Source organism: Schistocerca cancellata, chromosome 8, assembly GCF_023864275.1.
Source record: "Schistocerca cancellata isolate TAMUIC-IGC-003103 chromosome 8, iqSchCanc2.1, whole genome shotgun sequence".
Classification (NCBI taxonomy): domain Eukaryota; kingdom Metazoa; phylum Arthropoda; class Insecta; order Orthoptera; family Acrididae; genus Schistocerca; species Schistocerca cancellata.
In genome coordinates this window covers 570098544-570109648 of record NC_064633.1, presented here as the reverse complement: position 1 = coordinate 570109648, position 11105 = coordinate 570098544, and positions in this window count along the sequence as shown.

Genomic DNA, 11105 nt, shown 5'->3' with positions numbered 1-11105 from the left:
AGTGTTTTTATCGTCCAACGTGAACGGCTTCATGTTTATTGTTTTTTTTTTTGTATCTCCATTTTTTGCCCGCCGTTTTTTGTATTGTCTGTATCACCTCTCTGTCATGTTATTGTTCCACTTAAGGCTGAAGAGCAGCGTAATGTGCTGCTGCCAGCCCGCCTGTATAGGTGATTAAAATTACAATAAAGGGAAAAAAAAACACGCTGGAGGAGGTTGTCGCGCAGTGGCCTTCGTGTCTGCTCTGCTGACGTCGACATCCTGCCTTCCGCGTACGGGTGTTGTTATCGAACCCGCACTTCTACCCGTGGAGGAACGCCGGCCTGGTTGGGCCCCTCTGTCCGCTCTTCACTGGTTGTCCGCGGGAGGCGGATGGCAGTCGAATCATCGCCTGCGTCGACGAAGGCAAACAAACAGTAACCATCACGGGGCGGTGGAGCCGCCGTTCGGCGAGGGTTTGAGTCCAGGAGCAGTTCGGCTGGGTCGGTGTCTGCCGGGGCGACTGGGGACGGCTCAGAATTATGCACAGCAGTCCCGGACAAATGACGAAGTGCGCCGGGGGAAAGGAGAAAAGAACTTAAGTGCGAATGTTTCAAGTTGATCGTCCTTTGGGATTGAGTTCGTCCAGTCGTCTTTCCCGCCTTGTGGCCACCGCTGTGGCAATCCTCTGTTCACTGGTGAATTCTGACAGTGCAGATTCCTCCACGCATCGTTGTTAACCGGTGTAGTGGTGAATTTTTGTAGTTATTTGTGTACGTTTGCCCTTCTATGTTTTGGTACTTCATCCTCCCGCCCTGTGGTTCCAGAATTTCGGGTGGGAGTTAGTTCCTTGTCTCTCAAGATCTAGTGCTGTTTTATTAAGGTTAATTCTAGTTCAGTTTAGTGTTCTGTTAATCCCTGGGTATACGTGTCCGCCATACTATTTGCGCTGTATTTATTCTAAGTGAGTTGCACTGACAGTAGTTGGGGGTGCGAGTCCTGTCATGGAGCTGATAAGGGGTCACATTGGTTTCGGCTTGTCAGTTGGAGGGTGTTGCCTTAGAGGTTTGTTAACATTGGCATGTCAGCGTTGTCTAGCGCTACCGGGACCTAAAGAAGAACATTGTACTGATTAGGGAATGTTGTTACACGTTCTTGTTTTCATTTCGATACCTATATTTTTGAAGGCAACCGCATGAAGTAAGATCTGTTCTGAAGTTATGCTGGATCTTGCGCTCTTGGGATTTTTGGTTTTGTTTTGATCCCGACTATTTGGGCGTCAGGAATATGGAACTGTGTTGTTAATGTTTGGCTTGAACAGCGGATACGCGGCTAGTTTAGTACGTGTGTAGTGGCATGGCGTCCTCGTGAAGGCGTGCCCGCTAGATTGCTATTGCGTCTCCTCAAAGTGTAATTTCCACCTTACAGAAACCCACTTGTTAAAACGGAGGAAGAAAAAAAAACTTTAGAAATGCCTTCTATTTGCATTAAATATCTTACGTGTCGCTCAAGTAAATATCTGCTCAGTGATTAAGCTAATGGGAGCACCTATCCTAGAAGCAACTAGCGCACTTCTGTTATGGTGGCCCTCGTGCCTATTTTGGTCCGAAAGATTGTATAAAGAGGCTTACATGCTCCTTATCGAACTTCTGATGTTGTTTTTTGAGTGATTGTGGATTATTAAAATTGATTAGAGTGCAAACGTTTGTATTTTACCAACCGTGCTTACAAGTTATTAATGTGAGTGGCTGGAATGTAATACGAAAGTTTTAGGACCATAGGTTGTCCAGGTAGAAATTTTGAAGCCATGCTGTGTTGTGAATTCATGTATTTATGTTTTATATTGCGAGAATTTAAATGTGGTAAACCCACGCTTTGCGATTAATAATTAAAGATTTAAGAGTGCGTTCAATTAGCGCTTACTTAAGTGTTGCGTTATTATTATTTTTAAAAATTATAATAGGCGTTTTAGTTTCTTAAATTAAAGCCTTTCCAATTCGAAAGTGGTGGCCCTCCCATTTTGGGCAATTGTAAGCATCGAAGCAGGATTTACGTAGTTGGTGTTATGTATTGTATGTTATGAATATATTATTTATGTGTTAAATCACGTCTGATATGTCAATTCCGTGGCCCCGTCCACACCTTGGTTGTAGTCTTTTAATATTAAGTGATCAGACCATTGTTCCAGGAATGACAAGATACCAAGCAACAAATGGAATGAACACGAGCCCGGCTCATTCTACTCCAAAATTACTACAAGGAACATAAATTACCCTCATTTCTCGTCTCTTACCGACATTGTAATAAACAGCTTCATTTGCGCAGATGTTGCCACGAAATGGGAAAATGCAGATATGGGAACTGAAAGCACATCACTTGGGGCAGATGCGACAAAAAAGACACACCGATTTGAGTTTGTTCCCTGACCTAGAAAAAACAAAATTTGAATGTAACATATATGATCCGTGAAGTCTGAGGAGGATATGCAGAGATGAAAAGGCTTGCACAGAATAGAATAGCGTGCAGAACTGCATCAAACCAGTCAACATCACAACAACAGCACGTATAAACTGTAATCTGCAGGGAATAATAATGATTACCGGTAAACCATAATTTAGCTGTCAGCATATTTTACAGAAATAGTCTGCCAGGGTTTCATTCTGTCTGTCAACGTGTATTTCGCGTAGCGGAAAGATCTCTTATGATGTTTATGAAACAAGATGGGTGAATGATGAACGAATGTTACACTTGGTCGTGACAGCGGCTAGTTCAAGTGTCCAATAAATAAACAGCTATTTTCCTACCTCTTTAATGTATGACGATAGCCGACTTATGATCCGACGAAAACGAGCTTTGTAAATCTGTGACGTCACCATGACATTGCGTAAAATTTATACTTTCTAGCAGTGGCATAATTAACTCCGCCTCCAGTCCAGGCAGATATAAGCAATGCGTATATACTCCAATACGTTCAGTGTGAATTACGAGTAATATATCAATGCAATTAAGGTCAGAGAAAGCGAAACTGAAAATTGTGTTCTTGAAGTTCTTAGATGGCCCATTTATTTCTCTCATTTCGTGATTTATACAGGGTGTCCCAGGGGGAATAGTCAGTATTCAGGGATATTGTAACACGGGTCTTTCGGAGCAAGAACTTTCAGTAGATATAGGCTCAATGCTCATACCTTAAGAGCTACGAGCACTTTGTCATCTTTGCTGCTGTGAAACACATCCCTTCTACTGAAATAGTGCTCATATCTCTTAATGTATGTATTATGGATCCCATGATTTCCTAGACTATTTTGCTTCGTATGAAACAGTCGAGTGGCATCTGACTCTGGTTTTAACAATTTTCTCTATGAACTTTCTTATTGTTCCATTATTGTCGACGAAAATTATATTGGGAGTAGACTTTTTGAATGAATACAAAGCAGTTTTAAACTTTCACGATGCTGAAATAAGTTTAGAGAAAGAAGGTAAGTCAATAGCTTTGAAATTTGAAGATTGGCTCTCAAACCATGACGAGGAAATTAATCGGCCTTACCTTCTGTTAGACAACAATTCGGAATTTTCTACAGAACTAGACACTAACAATCACTCCTCAAGTGATGATATCGACGGCATATTTGATACTAATGAGTTAATTCAGAATAAAATTCAAACAATTGAGAACTGTAATGAGACTGATAGGCAGGAACTTTTTGAGATTTTACAAGCACATTCCACAGTTTTTCCTCACAAAACAGGAACAATCAAGGGATTTCAATACCAATTTCGTGTTTGTGAGCATACTAAATTTTGTGTTAGACAATACGTAATTCCGGCACATTATAGGGACCGTGTTAGAACAGAAATACAATCTATGCTTGACGAGGGCATTATTGGGCCTGCAGTAAGCTCATAAAACAATCCATTACATGTTGTTGAGAACGATCAGGCTTGTCTTAGATTCGAGACAAATCAATACTATCATCATTCCTGAAACAGACAGACCGCAAACGTTGGAAGAACTTCTTCAAAATTTTAATGGTGTAAAAGTTTTGTCTTCCATTGATCTCAGATCCAGCTTTTATGAGATCGAACTTCATCCAGAATGTAGAAAATACACAGCTTTCCTATGTTTCGGCGTTTGTTATCAGTTTCGGAAACTTCCTTTTGGTTTGAACATTTCTTCGGCAGCAATCATTTGGGGGCTAAATTCCATATTACCTGAGTTCTTAAAACGTCACATCACCTTATATGTGGACGATATTCTGATAGCAGAATCCTCATGGGAACAACATAATCGCATCCTCAACAGCGTGTTACACATTTTTGCAGAACCTGGAATTACAGCTAAGTTGGAAAAGTCTGAATTCGGTAGGACAAAGGTGAAGTTTTTGAGACATATTATTTCTTCTGAAGGCATTCAGCCGGATCCTGAAAAGCTGGATGCAATCAGAACCATTCCAGTTCCATCCACAAAAAAACAAGTCCGCAGTTTTCTAGGTCTCGTAAATTTTTACCGTCTTTTTCTGAATATGGAAATTCTAGTTACACCAAAACTTTGTTCTCTCACTGTAAAAAATACTATTTGGAACTGGGACGAACAAGCACAGTTGGAATTCAATTCTTTGAAAGAATCGCTACTTAACGCGCCAATACTAGCTCATCCAGATCTGTCACAAGATCACTGCCTTAGCACGGATTCTTCTAAAGTCGGTCTTAGTGCCCATTTATTTGAAGAAGCCATAGAAAATGACACTACTGTTCAGAAAACCATTGCTTTTGCTAGCCGAGTTCTAACAAAATCTGAAAAAAATTATTCCGTTACTGAATTAGAAGCTTTAGCTATCGTTTGGGCATTTAACAAATTCCGTTTCTTTCTTTCTGGTAAGCACGTAAAAGTATACAGTGATCATCGTTCATTACAATTTCTTATGTCTTCAAAATTAAATCATGACAGGTTAAAACGTTAGTCATTGTTTCTGCAAGAATTCCACTTCACAATAGTCTACATTCCCGGCGAGCAGAACATTGTTGCGGACGCACTGTCACGCGCACCGGCTGGGCGCGAGAAAAGTAACACAGAAGGCAACCGCGAGAAAAATTTCAGTATTCTTTGCATTCAGAAAGTCGCCTTTGAAAACTTCATCACCACACCTTTAAAGGACATTGCTCATGAATAAGATAAAGATCCGATTTGGAAAGACATCAAAAGTAAATGGCATGAAAAGACACACACTCAGATTCGGCATTATTATCTGGTTAGAAACAACATACTCTTCAAACGCTGCACTGTTGATGACAAGCTATGGGTACTTTGCACTGCAGACGATTTTGTTAATAAGATCATTTATTACATTCATTTCAGCTACGCACATTTTGGTCCACGAAAATGTTATCATATTCTTCGAACGACTTGTTATTTTAACAATATGGAAAAGAGAATTCGAAGAGTCTTGTCTATTTGTAAACTTTGTCAAAAGGCTAAACCATCTACTATCTCACATCGTGCTCCATTGTTTCCTATCATTCCTTCAAAATTAAAAGAATTTGCTGCTGTTGATCTCTTGGGACCCCGTGTCAGAACATCGAATGGATTTTCGTATGTTCCAGTCGCTGTTGAACTTACTTCAAAATTTGTTTCTTTCACTCCGTTACGTAAAGACACTGGACGGTCTGTATCCAACGCCTTTGTTGAAAATTTCCTACGTGAAGGTGGACACGTTAGTAAAGTCATTTCAGATAACGGACCGCAATCCAGATATGCTGTTTGCTCACGCATGCTTCGGAACCATAAAATCAAACGTGTTTTTATTTCATTGTACTCACCACATTGCAACCCGTCTGAACGGATTATGAAAGAAATCAATAAGCTTTGCAGACTTTATTGTCACAGAAAGCATCAGCATTGTGACAGATATTTACACTTACTTCAAAACGTGCTGAATGAAATGCCTCATGACTCCACTGCTTTACTACCTATTCTTGTACTGAAGAGTGAAGAACCACCGAACAGAATCAGAGAGATTATACCTTTCCCGAATACACGTAAACTTCGACACAAAGACATAATTGATTTGGCTATTAAAAATATAAATTCTGCAGCAAACAAAAGGAGAAAACTACACGGTAAAGCAAATGCAAAGAAATTTTATATTGGTCAGAAAGTTCTCATTAAAGCTCATTCATTGTCACATAAGAAGAAACACTTGAGTCACAAACTCTTTCTGATTTACAATGGACCTTACAGAATCCTACGTATACCACATGATAATTGCGTTGAAGTTGAAACTATGCGTACTAGGAAGAGTAAAGGATTGCACCACATTTCACATGTAAAACTGTTTATTGAGAGATAATCTGTTTTTTTAATTTAGTCTTCGCTATAAAATTTGTCACTTCACATTACTAGTACTCTTTGTCACACTTAGAAACTGTTATCAGGCAACAATGTTCTAAAGTTAACTATCCAGTCAAGAACCTAGGGAACTTATTTAGACAAGTAATTACAAATGCATTGTTATAGTGAACAGAGGACGCAGTGTTTCTACGTGTGTACATTCTTGCTTGTTAGTTGCACGAATACGTAACGACTATAAGGCTTACATACTTAGAACATATACTGCTTATGAGATTTTAATGCAACATTTGGGTTTACTTGAAAAGACATTATTTATTTAAAGTACTTTCTGAGAGATACCAGATGACACAGTGGTTAGTTTATTTGACAGCTACACGATTATATCATGACGCTACTAATGTGTGACACAATTTACATTGTTGCTTTTGCTGTGTATCTGTTTTATATCTGCACAGATTTTCTGAATTCTTCTGGAAAGTAAAACATATTTTAGTAGTAACTTTTGTGGTATAGCTACAATGAGACAGCCTTTTTCGTACCACAACAATACATTACAGTATAGTACTTTCTTGATCACGGTACTGTACGTAATAACTACGATATCTCTATGCATAGCATTTCACTTTTGTTTATTACAAGGTAAGTACATTGACTTCTACAAAACTTGTGTTATGGACGACGATAATTATTACACTTGGCACATTTTTACCGTTAAGTAATGACAGAGATTATCTTACAACAAGACGCCTAGTTTAGTGCTACAGTACACGTATTTGAGTGATTAATTTTGTACTTAAAACATTTATTTTTACAGATTTTTGAATTACAATGATACAAAGGTTTTCCGTGATGCATTTAATTCCATTGCTGTAATCTGTAACACCTGAGGGTATAATTACATTAATCCTCAGGGGGTACACGACTACTTTGTGTACCATGTCTTTGGCAAGCACAAGGAGCCCTAGCTAATATGGTATTTGCTTATACAACTTTACACATCGGTACCATATTTCTAAACACAGAATTAATCAGCTATCTGATCATTTAACTGAGAGAGACAAACATTTTTTTTTACTATGTCAGTGACACACGTTTACGTAATTACACAGTTGGATAACTTCACACTTATGAAATTGTATTTGTCCGTACTTTGTGAACTGTTCATATTTTTTTTTGGTACCACTGTGATACTACGAGAGCTTTGAATGATATATTTGGTATTGGATCACGATTTTTAAAGTACGATTGAAATGAGCAGAGAATTTTTTTAGGTTTTGAAATTATTGCAGAAAGCTACAGCGTTTTTGAGATTTGACTGAGTTTTTATGATGTTATTATTACGATGACAATGTTTATTATGCTGTTGAGGTATGTTTATGATCAATAAGATGATGCTATATGAGGAATCTGATTATGCTATGTGTTTATTATGATGAAATATTGATGAAGTGTTGGCGAATATGTATATGTGTAATAAGGTAAAGAATAATGAATAGTGGTTAGGGACTCTGACTTGTGAAAGAGGATGTTAGAAACCAAGAATCGTTCTTAAAGAGTTATGAAATGTGTGTGTATACGAGAATGATAGTTACCACAATGCTAAAAAACTTTTTGGTCACTGTTATATATGAGATTTTGTTTCTACACATTTCTAATGTAAATTTCTAACCCTTGAATTTTTTTAATTTTATATGAGACTGTCACTGTAGTGGAAACTGCTGCCGTAAATATTTCAGTAAAGAAGGTAAATGACCTTGATGTAATGTGCTGTGGAGGCCCATCTGAGCGACAATCACCTGGAAAAAAAGTTATTAGTGTGTGCCTTTCAGAGGCACAGGTGGAGAAAAAAAGGAGACCATTAACCTCGCTATTGACATTCCTTCATAGAAAGCATTGCAAATACGACACGCTCATTACTTGGAAACATATCGTACTTTGTGCTACTTACCGAAATGCTTATGAATTGATGGGAAATATTCTTACATCTGCACACCTGATTATGACAAGTGTCTTTCTACGAGAATTGAGAAAATTTCTACTAACTTATGAAATGCCACATGACTATTGAATGATAGTTTTATGCTTTACTTTGTACATAGTTGCTTATTTCATTTGATATCTGATTTCCAGCTGTGTTGCAGCATTGGTTTTATAATATAAAATTAAATTCATTTGCTAATGTGAACACTTTCTGTCAACAGATCTATTAAATAATAATTTTATGATCCACATTCTTCGAAAAAGGAGCACTTGGAAAGGAAAGAACAATAAGAAGGAATTAATAACAATAACTGCATACATAATTTTCTTTTCAACTACTTGGTAAATTTTTTGGTAGAATAACTTATTGTGCTGCACCAATTTAATAACATAGACACTAAGATGTGAATAGACGTTTTCCTTATCTGTATTGTTGTCTTTAGTGTACTATTTTTTCTGCTTGAGCTTTGTCATGTTTAGATATAAGTTATAGTATTTGCTGCTGCTGTTTGCCTGGCATAGTGCTACTGAATTTCACTTTGTATTACTCTGTTAAGCCAGTTTTACTACTGATTTATTTTTCTTGTTTTCTGCACAGTGCCTTATATTAGTTGTAAAGTTTCATTTGCTTTGCTAATTTATATTTATTGCTGCTTTCTTTGCCAATTTGCATTTTTTTGTCATTGCTGTTTGTGTTAATTGCTTTGTACTGCTGCATTGCCTCGTCCCTTAGCATATATATCTGAGCTCAGTAGATTTAAGTTAGCTTAAGAGGGGGTAGACTATATAAGAAACTAACTATGGAGAATAGGGAAAGAATGCATTGAGAAGTTATATGAAAAAGATTTGCTTCAAAATGAGCATTGTATATTGAGAAATAATTATTTTGAAAGAAATATGAATAGACTGCAGAAAGCAGGTATAGATGGGACTTTTTGGGAATAATGATGAATGAAGGGAGATCTCCAAGAAATAAAGAAAGTTTTGTTTGCAAAATACTGCAGTAAAACAAACCCTGTCCTTTCCGTTTGTATTTTTCCGCTATGTGTTTGCGTACCATTGTATATTTGTGTTCTTCCTGTCTTTATGTGTTTATCTGATAAGACTTATGTTGTAGAATTTTTCTAATACTCACCTACATTCACTATGATGAGGAATATGTCATTTACTTTGTAAAGATGTTTAGACATTATTTATTCTGTTTTGTTTTAATGCTCACGTATGAAGTTGATGTTTCGAAAGTTATTCTGACCTTTTATGTATTTACTTATGTTATAATTCCTGTAACACTGATTATGTTATTTCGATTCTTTTGTAAGCCTGCATTACCACAAATGTTATCTCTATTGTTATTTTCTTTAATGATGTATTTTGTACCTTTGTAATTGTATTCTTACATTGTAAATTTATAATTGCATAGACACCTGTTCATCAAATTAAGTTACATTTCACTTCACACGTTTCTGTTGGTCATGATATATGCACAGTATGTGAGAAGTTGGGACTGTTAGTGCTTGCATGTGTGTTGATAATTCAGCAAGGGACTGGTTAACAGCATTGCTGGTTCTAAGGACAATTCCAAAAACTTTGTGAGTGCACAAGTGGTGGTTTATAGACTTGCTATATTGTCCGCAAGACTCTTCCGTGGTGATTGTGCACCTGCACCGTCGCAACAGATGGCTGCTGGCCGTCTCTACAAGGACTACAGTGGGTCTGCATCTTTGATGGCCCACCAGTACCATTATTTCTACAAGGACTACAGTGGGTCTGCGTCTTTGATGGCCCACCGATACCACTATTTCTACAAGGACTACAGTGGTTCTGCACCTCTGGTACCCCACCAATACCGTAATCTCTACCAGGACTACAGTGGGTCTGTTCTGTGATGACCTACCTACCAATATTCTTCAAAACTTCGACTGACTCTGCTGTGAGTTTGCTCTGTTGTGGACCATTACCTGTCTGCATGTCAAGAGTCAGCATTATCTTTCTGTTGGAAGGAAGACACTACTTCTTCAAGACTGCATGGGAATCCATTACTTCCGTGTGCATTTTCTTTTACTGCTCAGACTTTGAGAAAAACACTGCTATTTTACTGTGATGAACGATTAGGACTGTCTTTATGGACTGTGAGAAAATTTTAGCTTTTGACCAACATTGTATCAATAAGTGTGTGCATTTGATTTCTTTGTTATTGTAATTACGAAATTTTTTTTCAAATCTGTATTGGCCACTGCCCAAAACGAATTTGTAAAATTTTTGTGGGGAGCGTGGGGGCTATGTAAGTCGGCTGTTTAGGTTTTTATGTTGGTAACGCCATGTAGCGCTCCATATGAAAACCACTGACTGTGCTGTGTGAAGGCTGTGGTTGGTTTGCATTGTTGGAGTAATATTCGCCATTGTAGTGTTGGGCAGTTGGCTGTTAAAAGTGCGTAGCGCTGTGCAGTTGGAGGTGAGCCGCTAGCAGTGGTGGATGTGGGGAGAGAAATGGCGGAATTTTGAGAGCGGATGATCTGGACGTGTGTTCATCAGAAACAGTACATTTGTAAGACTGTATGTCATGAAATGCTATATATATTATGACTTTTGAACACTATTAAGGTAAATACATTGTTTGTTCTCTATCAAAATCTTTCATTTGATAACTATGCCTATCAGTAGTTAGTGCCTTCAGTAGTTTTAATCTTTTATTTAGCTGGCAGTAGTGGCGCTCGCTGTAGTGCAGTAGTTCGAGTAACGAAGATTTTTGTGAGGTAAGTGATTTGTGAAAGGTATAGGTTAATGTTAGTCAGGGCCATTC